Source organism: Tasmannia lanceolata, unplaced genomic scaffold (genome assembly GCF_043159265.1).
Source record: "Tasmannia lanceolata isolate RefF3 unplaced genomic scaffold, GAP_Taslan_0.1 ptg000018l, whole genome shotgun sequence".
In the NCBI taxonomy this organism is placed as follows: domain Eukaryota; kingdom Viridiplantae; phylum Streptophyta; class Magnoliopsida; order Canellales; family Winteraceae; genus Tasmannia; species Tasmannia lanceolata.
Window position 1 is genome coordinate 55,008,672 of NW_027518695.1, and position 17,058 is coordinate 55,025,729.

At 34.5% G+C, this 17,058-nt stretch overlaps 1 protein-coding gene and 1 long non-coding RNA gene across 8 annotated transcripts in view; one reads left to right on the forward strand and one right to left on the reverse strand.

The window, feature by feature from the left end:
- LOC143850941 (putative disease resistance protein RGA3) overlaps positions 1–12,387 on the forward strand; it is an 86,655-nt gene extending 74,268 nt beyond the window's left edge. The window contains exons 1-3 of one of the 4 annotated variants that reach the window (XR_013236120.1): positions 3,317–3,407; positions 10,524–10,616; positions 12,093–12,387. The gene's annotated coding sequence lies outside the window, so the exon portion shown is untranslated. Of the gene's footprint in view, positions 1–3,316; positions 3,408–10,523; positions 10,617–12,092 lie in introns of those variants that run through there. The other 3 variants (XR_013236121.1, XM_077360230.1, XM_077360231.1) reach the window with 3 other exon arrangements.
- Positions 12,388–14,289: 1,902 nt separating this feature from the next.
- On the reverse strand, positions 14,290–16,357 carry LOC143851346 (uncharacterized). Of its 4 annotated transcripts, none has more exons than XR_013236296.1 (6): positions 16,093–16,357; positions 15,841–15,925; positions 15,608–15,743; positions 15,375–15,519; positions 14,630–14,745; positions 14,290–14,507 (listed from the first exon to the last, which is right to left on the reverse strand). It is a non-coding gene; the product is annotated as an uncharacterized LOC143851346 (long non-coding RNA). The 4 variants fall into 4 exon arrangements; XR_013236295.1 differs by having other exon boundaries at positions 15,629–15,743; positions 16,093–16,353; XR_013236294.1 differs by having other exon boundaries at positions 15,670–15,743; positions 16,093–16,344.
- Positions 16,358–17,058: the final 701 nt, after the last annotated feature.

Genomic DNA, 17,058 nt, shown 5'->3' on the forward strand with positions numbered 1-17,058 from the left:
GAGCGTAGCTCAAATAAGCTATCTGAGGGATACATCAGATAATTTTAACTTATATATATATATATATTTATATATATATATAGAGGAATAAGATTGTGCGGTCGACCGCACCAAGCTTAGGTGCGGTCGAGGGCCCCAAACTCATGTGGGCCCACTTTGTTAGGATGATCCAAAGCATTCATTTGAAAGGCCCATACATAGATGAGGTATGTACAAAAAATCAGCTCCATAGGATCATCCTAACCCATCCATTTGTGGAGGTCAAAATGGACAGACACCGTTTGCCACAAATTTGCCCATTTTTGCCCTCCACTTTTGGAGGGGTTAGGATGATCCAATGGAGCTGATTTTTTGTACACACCCTATCTATGATGGGGCCTTGCAAGTGAATGGTTTTCATCAACACAAAAAATGTGGGACCCATGTGTTTGGGCCCTCGACCGCACCTAAGATTAGGTGCGCTCGACCGCACACTCCTTTTCCTCATATATATATATATATATATATATATATAGAGGAAAGTGAAGCTACACCGCCGGTGTAGCTAACTTAGCTACACCGCCGGCTTAAAATACAATGGGCCCACATTGTTTTGGTGATCCAAAGAATTCATTTGATTGGCCCTCACATAGATAGGGTGTCCACCAAAAATCAGCTCCATAGGATCATCCCAACCCTACAAACTGTGGAGGCAAAAATGGACAAATTTGTGAAGGTTTTTACACGTTCATTTTTGCCTCCACAAATCGTAGGGTTGGAATGATCCTATGGAGCTGATTTTTGGTGGACACCCTATCTATGTGAGGGCCAATCAAATGAATTCTTTGGATCACCAAAACAATGTGGGCCCATTGTATATATATATATATATATATATATATATATATCAGGAATATTTTATTTTATTTAATAAAAATTACTGAATCCACTGATCTTACTTTTTGGGGTTTACCGAATCTGACCCCTCGTATCCGTGTCGGATCCCAACATGCGAATCCGAATCCATGCAACATATATTGTAAGCATCATCAATCAACTTTTCTAGCACTTTGCAAGGAAAATGGTACTTTATGGTGATCTTGTTGATGACTCAGCTTTCAAAGCACACCCTTCATGTACTGTGACTACCGTCCTTCTTGGGTACCAACAAAGCAGGCAGGACACACACACACACACAAATTGATGCTTTCACCAATATACTCCTCGTCAATCAAATCTTCTACTTGCCTCCACCATTCTTCATCTTCTTTAGGCGACATCCGGTATTATTGCTTGTCTGGAAACAAGACATCGAGAATGAGATCCATTTTATGCTATATATCTCATCGTAGGTAAACCCAATTGCAAACCATTTGGAAATACACCTGAAAACTCTTCCACGATAGGCTTAGCATACTCCGAAACACTAGAAACGCCATCACCACTTTTTGAGTGCATTTAGACACTAGAGCGAATACAACATCATTGCCTTCCAGGGATTGTTCGAACTCAAGGCGAGACAAAGCACCATACTTAAGGCACTTTCTAGTCACCTTCAATTTTTTCTAATTTTTTTTTTTTTTTTTGTATTTCTTATTTTCTGAGAAAAGATATACACTTCAATCACCACAAGTTTGGGTTATATTTCTTACTTTAAGTTAGTTTCACTAATGCATAAGTATTTTAAGTTTAGGAGGTGCTAGATCAGGCTTGGCTATTTGTTGATCCCAACAGATACAATTATCGTTCATGCATTTTGGTTTTGTGTATATTAGAAGATTTTTTCATTTACACTTCCTTTACTCTAGTTTGATCTGATGATAGCTGTTGAATGTACCTATGCATTCATGCAGTAGAAACTTTTGAAATTCTTGATCAATAAAATACGGAAATCCCATTAGTGCATGTAAAATCTCAAGAGACGAGACAAGGAACACATACATGCCTAACATTCAAATTAGTAATGCTTAAGAACCTCAAAAGAGATAAAAAAATGAATGCATTGATATAGATGCATACTTCTATTACTTACAGTCAGTAAACAAAAACCCAAATTTGAAACTCTCTATTCTAGTTTTTTAGCTTAGTATGGAACAAAACAGGTTTAAACCAGGTTTAAATGCTTGCTCAACGTATGTCTGGGTTGAGATATTTTAATCTAAAATCAAATTCGAAATTAGTTGACGTGATGCTACTAGAATGCTCTTTGTTCTAGCTCTATGGATTAGGATGGAACAACATGATACTAGAAAAAACATCTACTCAAAGAAATTTTAGATGCCCATACAAAATTCTGTCTTACATGGTTCGAAGTAGGTTAAATGGTTTTCTTTGTTGTATGTCTGGGTGACTGGGTTGAATTTTTCTTCTCCCAAATCAAATCTCACATTAGTTGATATGATGCTAGTAGAGTGGTTTCTACATTTTCTTCATTTATTTTCAAATTTAGTTACCTAGTAGTCTACAATAAATTGTTACCTTTTTTTATAACAAAAAGAATCCAACTGGGATGAATTTACCGAGTACACATTGTTGAATTTAAGCATTGTTCAGGCTGATTTGGTTCTTATGTGATTTCCTTTTCTTTTCCTTTAGCGGCTTTGTGCCTTGGTGTAGTTTTTGTTTTATTTTTCTCTGTTCTCCTTTTTCAATTAGTTTCAGTTTATCCAAAAGAAAAGAAGTGTCTATATTAATACTTTGATCAATGTGTGTAACTATGATCTATGCACAATTAACTTTAACTAAGTCAAACAAACCAACATGGATTTTTATTCAGCTTTCTATTCATTAGTCGTTCCTTGACTTCATTTCATTCTATAAGAAGATGGAGTGGTATCTAAAGGATTCTCTTTTGCATTTATTGCACCAACTTCTATTAGAAATTAGCATCAACATTGAAATAATTTTCCAATTTGCCTGTGCCTCTGTCTCTATCTCTCCCCCTTTCTCACACACACAAATTGATTTTTATTTTTTTTGCTTATTAAGAAAAATTAAAAACACAGACATGCAAACAACAATGCCATATTGACTTCTTTTTTGATAAACACACACACACATGTTAACTTAAAATGCTTCATTGGATCTTTCTTAGTTGCAACGTATTATTGCCCTAAACTTTCTCCAATTTATTTCAAAAATCTCATCTACTGTTTTAGTTTGGGCATGCCAAATAAAGAATGATAAAGAGGTTGGAGGTTATATCCTAGCTTACCTACCCAAAAAAAAGAACGATCCCTGCATATGAATAGATTTCACTCCATTATTTATGTTAAAGAATAGTAAACCTCAATTTCTCTGTATCTCTTTTCATTTCCTCATTCTCTCTCTTACACTTTGTTACAAAACAAAGAAATAGTTAATTTTACTGAGATTTCAGGTTCATAAAGAAAGAACACTCATCCATGAAAATTAAAAGAAAAGACAAGGTGAAAATTACAGCACTTTCTTCTCCCCAATCCAATCATTTCTTTAATTTTTTCATTGAATCTCAAATTTTTTTGCCTAATATAAAGTAGATTATGACTTGTTTGAGACAACTTTTCCCCTCTTCATTGTATGCTTTGCTCTTTTGGAATGAATTGTTAATTTTCTCAAAAAAAAAGAGGACTTGTTTGAGGCAAAAGGAACCCTAACTAGGATGAATTTACCATAGATGCTTCATTGAATTTATGCTCTGTTTTGGGCCCTTTGATTTTTGTTCCTAGGTGGAGTGTTTGTTGTACTTTTCTTTGTTTTCCCTTTTCAATAAGTTTCAACTAATCCTTGAAAAAAGAAAAAAAAATCTTTGTATATGTATACATTACTTGAGAATTTGATCAATGTATGAATGTGAGATCTGTGCATAATTAACTTTAACAAAGTCAAACTAGCCACCATGGATTTTTATTTTCCTTACTACTCATTGGTTGTTCCATGTCATTATTTCTTGGTATCATTCATATTAATTGATCTTGTAGCTGAAATTTTAGGCATTCAACTCTGCAAATCTTCTTCCTTTTTATTAAGTGTTGGTTTGCTTTAAATGTTATTTGATTCATGATTTCATTTGCAATTGATTACATTCCCTATACTTATAAGAAGATGAAATCGTGTCTAAACTCTAAAGGTTTCCCTCTTGAATTTATTATACCAACTTCTGTTAGAACTGAGCATCAAAACTCTGTTAATTTTTCATCTTGCATGTACCTCTCACACACACACGGACACATTTTATTGGAATTTCAAGTTCATATAAACAAAAAGACAAAGCAAAAATTCCAGGACCTTCTTCTCCAACCCAAACATACTGATTTTCTCTTTAAATCTCAAAAACCACTTACTAATATCTCAGCCCCTCTTTTCTTCTCATTTTTTTATAACAATGGACAAAAATGATTTTAAGCCCATTATGTTGTATGGGCTCAATTTTTTCTTTTTTCTTTTTTTTTCTGATTTTATGAGAAAAGAGATACATTTCATTGCATTGAATTTTGAAAGAAGAAAATATTTCAGTCTCCACAAGTTTGGGTTATATGTCCTACACATAATTAAGTTAGTTTCACTAATGCATAAGTATTTTAAAGTTAGGAGGTGCTAAGTCAGTCACCATAGACAACTTCTATCTGCTAATGTTTAGGGATATCAGGCTTGGCTATTTGTTGATCCCGAGATATACAATTATTGTTCATGCATTTTGGTATTTTGGATATTAGAAGCCTTTTTCATTTACACTTCTTTTATTCCTAACATTCAAATTAGTAATGCTTAAGAACCTCAAAAGAGATTAAAAAAATGAATGCTTTAATACAATGCATACATCTATTACTTACAGTCAGTAAATAGAAACAAAAATTCGAAAACTCTCTAATCTAGTTTTTTTCAGCTTAGTATGGAACACCATGATAGTGGCAAACACATCTCTTCTCAAAGAAGTTATAGTTCCAAAACAAAATCATGTTTTACATAGTTCAAAGCAGGTTTAGATGCTTTTTTTATGGGTAAGCTGGGGTTAGGCGGGACCCCGACTAGAAGGTTTAGATGCTTTATTTGTTAGTATGTCTAGGTTGAGATATTTTAATCTAAAATCAAATTCCAAATTAGTTGATGTGATGCTAGTAGAATGCTCTTTGTTCTGGCTCTATAGATTAGGATGGAACAACATGATGCTGGAAAAAACATCTACTCAAAGAAAGTCTAGATGCCCTTACAAAATTCTGTCTTACATGGTTCAAAGTAGGTTAAATGTTTTTATTTGTTGTATGTCTGGGTTGAATTTTTCTTCTCTAAAAACAAATCTGACATTAGTTGATATGTTGCTAGTAGAGTGGCTCTTACATTTTTCTTCATTAATTTTCAAATTACTTACCTAGTAGTCTACAATAAATTATTACCTTTTTTGTAGCAAAAAAAATCCAACTGGGATGAATTTACCGAGTTCCCATCGCTGAATTTTAGCCCTGTTCAGACTGCTTTGGTTCCTATGTGATTTTCTTTTCTTTTCCTTTATTATTGGCTTCTTCCCTTGGTGCAGTATTTGTTTCGTTTTTCTCTGTTCTCCTTTTTCAATTAGTTTCAGTTTCTCTAGAAGAAAAGAATTGTATGTATTAAGAATTTGATCAATGTGTGTAACTAAGATCTATGCACAATTAACTTTATCAATATCAAACAAGCCACCATGGATTTTTATTGAGCTTTCTATTCATTGGTCGTTCCTTTTTATCATTTCTTTGTATCTTTTTTATTAGTGATTTGATTTGCAAATAGTTACATTCCATATGCTTATAACAAGATGGAGTGGTGTCTAAAGGTTTCTCTTTTGCATTTATTACACCAACTTCTATTAGAACTTAGCATCAACATTGAATTAATTTTCCAACTTGCTATACCTCTTTAGGACTCATTTCATAGAACTCATTTATAGAAGAGTGGCATATTTTTACGGCCGGTTGCCAACCTAACGCCAACCCTCCTCCTTTATCCTGGCTTGGGAAAGGCTGTTAAAAACACAGGCGTTCTGTGCGACCGTAAAATCTCTACCAAGTTGAGGGGAAAGTTTTATAAGACAGTTGTGAGGCCAATCATGCTGTACATGTTGTACGGCTCAGAATGTTAGGCCACCAAGAAGCAGCATGTGCATAAGATGATTGTAGCGGAGATGCGAATGCTTAGATGGATGTGTGGCCACACAAGGTTAGATAGAATTAAAAATAAAGACATTCGTAAAAAAGGTGGGGGTAGCACCAATTGAGGAGAAGATGAGAGAGCACCGCTTAAGATGGTTTGGACATATCCAATATAGGCCTTTGGATGTTCCAGTGGGAAGCGGTGACTCGTGCCAAATTGATAGAGTAAAAAGAGGTAGGGGCAGACCGAAAACAACTTGGGTAGAAACAGTGAGGAAAGACTTGACGGCTAGGAACATAACATAGAACATGACCTTGGATAGGATAGAATGGAAGAAAATGATCCACGTAGAAGAACCCAACTAGAGCCGGCGTTAGAGCCGAGTAGATTCCTTTCACCTTCTTCATGAAGTTTTTCTAAAGGATTCATTTTAGCCGACCCCAACAAGTTTGGGACAAAGGCTATGTTGAGTTGAGTTGAGTTCTTGCCTGTACCTCTATCTCTATCTCTCCCTCTTTCTCACACGTGCGCACACACATTGAATTTTTTTGCTAAATAATAAAAATTAAAAACACAGACACGCAAACACACTGGCATATTGACTTCTTTTTTGTTAGATAAGAAAGAGTTAAAAACACACACACATACATGTTAACTTAAAATGCTCCATTGGACCTTTCTTAGTTGCAGCTTTTTATTGCCCTGAACTTTCTCCAATTTCTTTCAAATCCTCGTCTACTCTTTTAGTTTAGGCCTACCAAATAAAGAATGATAAAGAAGTTGGAGGTTACATCCTAGCTTACCTACCCCAAAAAAAAAGAATGATCCCTGCCTGTTTCCATATGTTTCCCCTTCTCCGTCATTTTTGGATGCCTTTATCCATCCACCGAGGTTAGTCAAAAGTTTCGGTTGGGACTAAATGTGATTCGAAAGACTGTATCCATGATTTCTTGTACAAAAATAGGATAAATGGGGGATTTTGGTTTCTGGATTCAGAATTAATACAATATAGTAGACAACAAAAAGTTAACCTTTTACTTCTTCTTTGTAAAGAATTTCCTTTTGGGTGCCTATTTATGAAACAATATTATGTTAGAATAAGCTTATTATTTCCTTTCTATAGAGTGAAAATTTTCTCAAGCCAATTTGGTTGGGAAGAGTTCATTTCATTGGCATCCATACTAAGGTTCAATATAGGGATTTCAGTCAAATGACCAATTTGCTTTTGTAAAATCACATGCAAGGTTGTTTTGGATTTTTCTTGATCCTGAACTATCAACCACCCTATCCAATAATGTCAAGTCATCTTGCAACATCTAGAAAATTGTCTTTCTTCCATCATAGTAACTCCATATCCAAACTAGATTAAATTTCCTTGAAGCAGAGATCGGACAATTTTCATAAAGAAGGAAATATTCCATTATTCAAACCTCCAAATGCCCATACTATCTTCTCCTTTTTGGTTCACGGGGTTGACTCTCTGACTTACCCAACAGGAAGATCCTTGTTGCATTTTGTTATTTCTGCTACTATTAGAATCAGAACCTTGGGTTCAAACTATAATTTACCTTTTGGAAGGAGGATTATAGCATGATCCATTCATATTCATAAATAGAGTTCATCTTACATGAAAAATATAAAAATTAAGCTTCATTGGAAGGGAATCATCGTTCCTTTTTCCATATCTGTCTATTGATCTCAGCCTTAATGTATAAAAATTAATCTCAGTTGATTCATGCCAATCCTCCAGAGCCCAATATGAAAATATGATTGCTGAAACTTCAGACAGTTATTAGGAACATGCATATCTAGTAGTCATGATTAATGTATAACTGACGTAAATCAAAAGTAAACACAACATGAATTGGAAGATTTTTTTAATGTATGAAGAGAAACCAATGCTGCAGCCATCTATTTGTCAAAAACATGCTGCCCAAGGGGATGAACATCCCTCTCCCCATCATCCCCTCGAACTTTTTCATACTGTATCCATTGATAGATCAAGAGAGCATTATATACGATTATAATACTTTTCTTTCATAAATTCCCTGGTAGGGGTCCCCCAAACCCCAGCTTACCCACCCAAAAAACTTGAATTAGAACAATGAAGTAGAGAGATAAAAAATTTTAGTGATTCCTATAGAAATTTCCCAATAAATAAAAAAAGATCCAAAATCATGAACTTTTTTTTTCATAGAAGCAATAATAAAGATCCTTTAAAATTAGCAATCATGAATTGTTTGTGAATAAAAAGTTCCATTGAAGGGAATAATCATAAACTTTTCCATTGAAAACTTACCATTAATTATGTGGAGAGTACTTGTACAAAAAGTTTCTTCTAATGTCTACACCATAACTTTCTAGTCCTAGACTGATAGTACTTTCTAAATGAACCCCAAAAAATGTCTCCTTGGTACTCTATAACTATTGAAACTTAAGTAACTAATAATATTCTTTGCTTAGAAAACTCAGAAAAAGCAATTTCTAAACTATAAAAAAAACTACTAAATTTTGATTTACCTACTTCCGAGAAACAAACGATGACTATTTCTCATATTACATGTTTGATGAAAATTCAAAGCTATCCAAATACAAATAGATAGAACATAGGTACAAATCACAAAGAAGGATGTGGAGGAGATAAAGATAATATCAATGTTAATGATAACATATCATTTAACATCAACCAGAAGTTGAAGGGAAGAAAGGCTGCCTGTCATTTCTATATTCATCAAAATTACTAGTTTTCAATCTTACAAGTATAAATGTCATACCAATCAAAAGTTCCATACATGAACCAACTCCCTTATCTGATATAGGCTATCATTAAAGACTTCAAACAACTTACAAGGAGTAGCAAACTATGAAACGTAAAGTTATGCAACCTACAATGCATGGAAAATTCAAATACTAACTGCATTCATCCTAGAAACAATCTACAATGCATATAGGTCAACGATTGACAACTCACAACTACCATTTGGACCCGCAATATGTGGTCACAGTAGATTGACCGTCATTGTTTTCTCTATTCAAATTCCTTGTTTTTATGTTTTTTTTTTTTATAAAGGTAACAGTTTTTTTAATTGCTGTAAGAGTAAATACAACAGAGGGGACGAGACATCCCACAAGTGTAAAAAACCATACAGCCTGTAGCCTGAAACTTCCAGTCCACCCGTAATCATACCAACTGACAGCAGACTTACCAATATGCCTCCTTTTTATGTTAACTTCCTTTTCTACTCTTTCTTTTCAACTCAACTCAACTCAACTCAACAAAGCCTTTTCTACTCTTTCTTTTATTCTTTTTAATTTCGTCCACTTTTATCATGGTAAATGGCAAAGATGCCCTCCTCCTTGTGAACCATGTGACTTCTATTCTTTGGATGACTTCATTCTCCTCCGCTTGGAAAGAAAGTCGCCATCGGATTTTCATTCAAGTCACCATTTTAGAACGCCACACAAGTGAACATCTTGCCAAAAACCAAAACTAGATTGCATCAAAAGGCATCCAATGAGATTATCTTTTACCTTGAATGTGGTCTTTCCATTCATCACTTTGGATGACATCATTCTCCCCCTGCTTGGAAAGAAAGTTGCCATTGACTTGATTCGGATTTGATCTAGCCACTTTTTAGTTTGATTTTGTTGAACATTCTGCACTAGCGAGCATTTCAAACATGTCATCTATCTCTGTCTATCCCTGCATGTTAATTTCTGTTTATTATGGTATTTCAGTTTTTTGGTAAATTCTTTCATGGAAAATTCATTGTCAAGCTCATTAATAGAACAAAGAGAAACAGATTATTATCCCCTATGAAGGATCTCTCTCTCTCTCTCTCTCTCTCTCTCTCTCTCTCTCTCTCTTACATGACTATAGAAGATTTTACACCATTACATAGCATAGGGATCAAGTTCTCGTAACAAGGGATTTAGTTTAACCTCCTATTAGATGCACATTTTTCCTTCTTACACCCTTTGAAGCCATAGATCCTTCCTCCTCTTCGATATAGTTCTCAATTCTATCTTCTTTTCAAAACTCTAATCCATCTCTCTCATAAAAATGGAAATCCCACACAGATCATACTCCTCTTTCAAAAAATTTACTCAAAAATTTTGTTGTTGTCTCACTGTAGACTCTTCCAACAAATTATAACTAAGAGTACAAGGTCATTCAGTTTTATTATTCAGTTACGTTTTTGTGAATACCCATTATTGTTTGAATTATTTACTTGTTTAGATATTGCTTTAGTTGAACATGACAGCGAAAAAAAATTTCATCCTGTTATTTTTCTACAACTTTACATTCCATGACTTTATTTCTCTCAAAATTGTCATGTTTTTGTACTCCATCTAAGCAATAAATCAAATTCGCACCAAATTAATGTGAAGTTCAAGTAATATATATGTCAACTTACATGCTTATCTTTTCATTTCAGGTTAAGCAAATTCAACGGGCACCATTCTCTCATGGAACAATAGAAATGGCATATTATCTAAATATGCAGTCTGGAACGGATCTTGAACATCATGTAAGTATAGAATGTAATAACCAATACGCACCTCCGTACAAAGAAAGTTATGCTTGGTTACTATGAAATTCATTATTTCCTTCTTACCAACCACAGAGATAAATCTGCATACATTTTGATGCTGACAAACTATTTTTCGCTGTCTATGTAATAAGTGAAGAACACAGCATCTTCCATTAGCACGTTGTCCTTTCCTTTTGTATTGTTATATTGGTCTGAAGCTTCAGGACTTCCTAAAGGAGCCTCATGAACTGTCTTTCGACCAAATATGTGGTTCGCTTTTTGGAATAAAAAAAACAAGAAGAAGAAACAATTCCAGAGAGTTGAATTGCAATATTCTTAATAGCTACCACAAATTCAAATAGCGAATAATGAAATCTCCATTACCAATTCTATGTAAAATGCCTCTGGATGCACAGCCAAAATTGTTTTTTGAAGCTCCGTCTTTGTTAACAATTTTTCTTTGCTTTGCTAGAGTGTATTCTAAAGCGCAACTGTAGTATGCATTTCAACACCAAAACCATGTTTTGAAAGACTGATGCTTCAGATGCAACAGAGCAACTGTAGTATGCTTTTCAACACCAAAACCATGTTTTGTCCGGCCCTAGAAATCTTACTAGTTGAGCCCTTTTGGATTCTTCATCTGTTGAGCCCTACCACCAATTTATCTTCAATTGTGCATATTGGATGGTATGAATTTAAAGTTTGCATCATTTTATTGGAGGCTTTGGTCCCCTTAGATGAATAGGAGTTGTAGAAATCTGACAGGTGCCCATAAAAAAAAAGAAATCTGACAGGCCTAATTCTATCTCACGTACAAAAGGAACCCAAAAACTAATATAATGAAAACACAAGTGTTTTATGCGGTTTGCAAATGGTGCGTACATCCATGGGAGAGATGACAATCTTCTATTATATGAAAAACAGATAAACAAAGCCATAGATCTACATCCACTGGGTGGTCAATCAAATCAATTGGTGAAACTGCTGCTGGTCGGATAGATTTGCTCAACCTTTGTTGGATATTATCAAGGACGTCAAGAAAAAGTACAGAAGGCCATATATTGTTTTAATCTTCACTAAATAATAGTGGGGCCAAATAAGTTTCTTATCAGCAGCCTAACTGCCATTGCAAGTGTACTAGTGTATAACTTATTTTGAATAGAGATTGGTGGTGTTTAAATTCATTTTAATGTTGTTTCTCTATTGGGTACTTTCTTAAATATTCAGTTAGCGTTCCATTAAATACTCATTACTGTTTGAATTTGTCACTTGTTTGGATGTTGCTTCAGTTGAACATGAGGTGAAGAACTTGTCGTACTGTAGTTTTTTCTCCAACTTTACATTCCATGGAGTTATTTCTCTGGAAATTCTATGTTTATGTAATATAGCTATGCAGCAAATCAGGGATGTATCAATTTCAGCTAAAATTAAAGTAATATAAATTCAACTTACATGTTAATCTTTCCATTTCAGGTTAGCAAATCTTTCCATTTCAGGTTAGCGAATTTAGTCGGCACCCTTCTCTCGTTGGAAAAAGTACAAAATGTGAGATTATGTGTATCTGCAGCCCTCTGTCCAGGAGATAATAATGTATGGTTATGTTTTCCCCCTACAAACTTAGCTATGATTGGTTTGTATGCAATTCATGATTGCAATATAAATATGTATGTTGTTATTCTTTTTGTACTGTCATATTGGTTTTATACTTAAATGAGACTCATAGATTAGCCTGTGATTGAATTTATGAAATGAAAGAGCATGTTGTTCTTGTTTTTTAGCATAGAAAAAAGTCTAGACTGTTGCATTACAGTATTCTTAATATCAACAAAAAAAAAATCCAAAGAGCCAACAATGAAATTTCCATAAGCAATTCTATTTTGAATGCCTTTGGATGCACTACCCAATTTTTTTTGAAGCTCCATCCATACGAATTGTTTTTCTTTCCTTACTAGTGGGCAGCATTGATATCTTTGAACAAAAGCTAGAACATTGTTTGATCTTTTAGTCTTTTTCTTTCTTCGAGGTATATAGGCATGGATTGAACCCAAACCTTGTGGTTGCAACCCAAAGCCACAGTCTCAAGCCCTAAGTCCTACAATCATTGAAAGATTAAGCCTTGTGAAAATCAATCTTTAAATTTCTCTTGGGGAAATCCAAAAGGAGGCCTAATAAGTCAATGGATTTCTAACTATTGTGTTATGAGAAACCGGTTCTTTAACCATCCTATTGATTCCCATTCTTGACATCAGAATCATTTTTTATTCTTTGGAATTCTTTCTAGAATCAGAATCATGTTTCTTAACTCATTTCTGAGAATTATTAGTTTAATTTTTTTAGAATAAAATCATCTTTTCTGGTAATGAAATTTTTTTTATTCTAGAGTATATTTTGTGACAAACCTAATTTTATAGAATGAAAACATAAACTTCATAATTATGAAAGGGAAATGTTATCAGCACTGCTATAATGATCAGAGGGTTGGGATCAACCTATGGAAATAATTTTTGGGGCACATCCTATTTAGGCTGTGGCACATCTAATGGATGGTTTGGATCATCCTATGGTGCGGACCCAAATATTTAGGGACTAATTACAATTGTAGTTATCAAAACAACATGTGACAATTTATGAGTTTATAAATTAAAAAGTGGGTGTTATCAAAACAACATAATGCTAAGGCCCCGTTCCTTTCAACAACATAATGCTTGAAAACACTTATGTCTCCCTCCCATGTTATCAAAGTCCGGACCCAAAGGCTCATCGGACTCAAAATTTACCGGAGAAATGATATATTCACCCCGTTTTTTACTAGGGAAATAAAAAAGGGCTGAATATATCACTTCTCAAATTTCTTTTGCATTGGAAATAATTATTAGAATAAAACGGGTTTCTACCTTAGGCCCTGTTCGTTTTAGATTCTGAAAACCGATTGTGCGAGTCAAACAGATTATTTGACTTAATTTTGAATCCAATAATCGATTTGGAACCCACAATCGGTTGTCACAATCTCAAACAAACTGGGTGTTAGGGTTTTTATTCAAATAATAATTAATTTCCTTTTTTTCATTCCTATTCCGTTGAGGAATTATAAACTGAAGGGTGCCCTTGCAAAAAAATCATCTACAAGGGCACTTCCATTGGTCCATTTTAACAAACTGCAGTTAATTCTATATTTGTTCGAACCGTTTGACTTTGATAGTTTTCCATGTGATTATAAATGCACTTTGTGAGTTCAAAACTGTTTTTTGGCACCTTGGACTGGTCCAAAGAATTGCCTTCTTTGGAGACCCCTATACGTAAAGGCGCGTACCGCTTGACCACAAGACTTTATTCTGTATGAGTTGCCTGGTTTCTCTAAATAAATTAATCCATCCCCTCTGTTTTAGCTTACCGGATTAGCTCAAAATTAAACATAAATTTTAGCCCAACAATCAGTTTTGGAATGACAGCCAATTCTCATAATCCAATTTAAACCAAAAAAAAAAACTGAATAATCCGATTGTGAAATGGATACCTTGTCATATTGCCGAAATTTAAACCAAAAAACCTTTTTTTTTATTATTATTATAATATTTTACCAAAATTTCGGCCGAAATTTAATATTGAATAAAATACCATTTTCTTTGTGGTACTGGATTTCAACCGAAATTTCAGGGTCCGAAACCGGTACTGAAACCGAAATTTTAAACCATGGACATAACAACTTCAAATTAGTCCCATAAAATGAAAAAACATTGATGCAGCCACATCATCATAAAATTTAGTGTTATTCATTCAATGTATATGTCTGCACCATTTTCTCATCTTGAATTCTTGATAGGTGGTGAAATTGAGTAGGAAGTACCACCATGTAGGGAGGGCAGCCCATATAAATAATTGTATCAGATTCTGCAATATAATCATGTCAGTAAAGATTGCCAATTGGAGGAAAATAAAATAAAAATAGATACCAAAGATATTTGATCCAATACCAAAAAACATTGATAGAGATATGCCTAAATATTACGTACCCAGTTATGATAGTTGTCCATGTCAATTCATCTTTGTCAGGCATTCCATCCATTGAACATTTGACAGACATGATCCATCGACAACACCCATTACGTAACATGAACAAATGATAGCACTGAAGATAGAAACTATGGATTATGGCCAATTTACAGGAAAATAAAACCAAAACAGAAAACAACGAAACTCAATGAACTACTATGGTTAGCCAAACATTGATAGATTCCATTCCTCAATAAAATCTAGAATCAAAGCTACAGTTTTTTTGCATTGTATTTCAATTTTTTTTGGTCGGTAAGCTGGGTTTGAACCCCTGACCTCAGGGTGAAATAAATCAGCAACGTAAAAATGTGAGAAATTGAAAGTCAATAAGGCCCTGTTTGAACAAAGTTTGCCTCAGAGCTGACCATAAAGCTGTCAGCCCAGTCAATTTGGATTTGAATTGTATGGTACCCAAGTGCCAGATAAAGATTGAGGATTTTGTGCTATTCATGAATTTAAGCAGAAGAAATTATAGAGAATAAGTATGAAGCATGTGATAGCAGTTGAATTTAAAATTAAAAGAAACATGAAACAAAAGAAAAAGAAAAGAGAAAATCGTGAAAATGCTCAGCAAAAGTAAAAGATCTTATGATTATAATCTACTTTAATACTAGGAGAGATCCAAAGCAAGGTTCACCAATTGGACGGCTGAAATCAATTATAGTCTAGCACGAAGAACTACAAACTGCCTATTATTTGACTCACCACTGTAAGATATAAAAAACAACAAAATAATTGGAGGAAACATGAAATTCTCAGTTAACAGGCTCTGTTTCGAGGAATTTCTATGCCGCGAGATAACTTTTGACAGGCGATTCCTATGGAGGAGATGGTGTCTAATATTGTGAATCTGCAAATTTCAACATGAAAATATATCAAATTTTGAGCTTATAAATTGACTAATAAAAAAAACTGAAAGAAAAAAATTACATAAACACTTTTTGATTAAAAAACCCAACCAGATATTGATCTCGTTTTCATAAAATCTCTGAAACTTTACCGCAAAGTTCTGAATCTTCTTCCGTGCTATTCATGAATTTGCAAGCATATTATTGTGTTAATCCTAGGTTTTACCTACAAAAAAGGAGATTAAAACAGTGAGAAATTCATAAACCCTAAGTTAATGTTATTAGATGGACAATTAAAACAGTGAGAAAAAAATGTAATTAACTATACAAAACAGAAACTGGTGTTCTTATAACACATGTTCATTCAATCCTCAAAAACCACCCTCTCACTCTTCGTCGTTGCAGCACCTACACGACCGGAAAGAGGAGAAATTCATAAGCCCTAAGTTTTCTTTAAAAAGAGAAAGAAAAGGGGAAAATAAGAGGATATTGCAAAACACATTGAAAAAAACTACAGATATGAGAGAGAAATAAGAGATTGCAAAACACATATGAAGATGGCTGTAGAATTCCACCTGTCATTTGGTACGCCTTCATTAAAGAAGGACCATCATGGTGAGGTGATCGTTCAGGGCGTATTGTTTAGAGTAAGAAACTACGGGTTGTGTTGTTTACCCTTCCCCTAATATTAGAGTATCGTGTTATGTGTTTCTAAAGATGTGGAGACTGCCAGAGGAAGTTGCCCAGTTAAGAAACATTCTGTGGAAGTGAGAGAGATTTTAGGGATCGTTTTGCCTTTTTCAAAAAAAATTCCGTCTTTAAGAATGAGGGTGCCACGTAGATAAATAGCCGGATGGGGGAGCTGTCCATGTGAGCGTGAACAGTGAAACCCCCATCCTGCTATAATATAATAGATGGGGGCATGGTTTCTAAGCTCTAGCTCAAGTTGAGCTAGAGCTTAGAATATACCATCTCCCATAGTAGTTTGACTCATCCCACCCATTCAGTTTACACTACCTCACATAGATTGGGTGTTCCTAACAAACCAGCTCCATAACATAATCCTAACCATCCGATCTATAGAACCATAACCTTAGCATAACCTATAAACTAAATGGGTTGGATGACTCAACCAACTATGGGAGTAGTGATTTATGTGCTCTAGCTCAGGCTGAGCTCGAGCTCAAAAACCTTTTCCATATATATATATATATATATATATATATATATATATATATATATATATACACACACTTTTATTTTTGTGTTTCAGAAATGGGTCATGGGTGGAAGAAAGAGGGTTTCAAAAATGAGCGAGATGGAGACGACGACGATGGCCGGAGATGGCGACGGCAGTGGGGGCCGGAGATGACGACGGCGGTGGTGACCGTGATGAAGGAAATGGCGTAACCCTAATCTCTCTGCAAATGGCTTAAAACTAGTGACGAAGGTATTTCTGTCTTCAAAATATTAACCATGGTTAATTTAAGTAATTCCGGCAGGTTAAACTAACGGACCGTCAATGGAAGGGGTCTACTTAA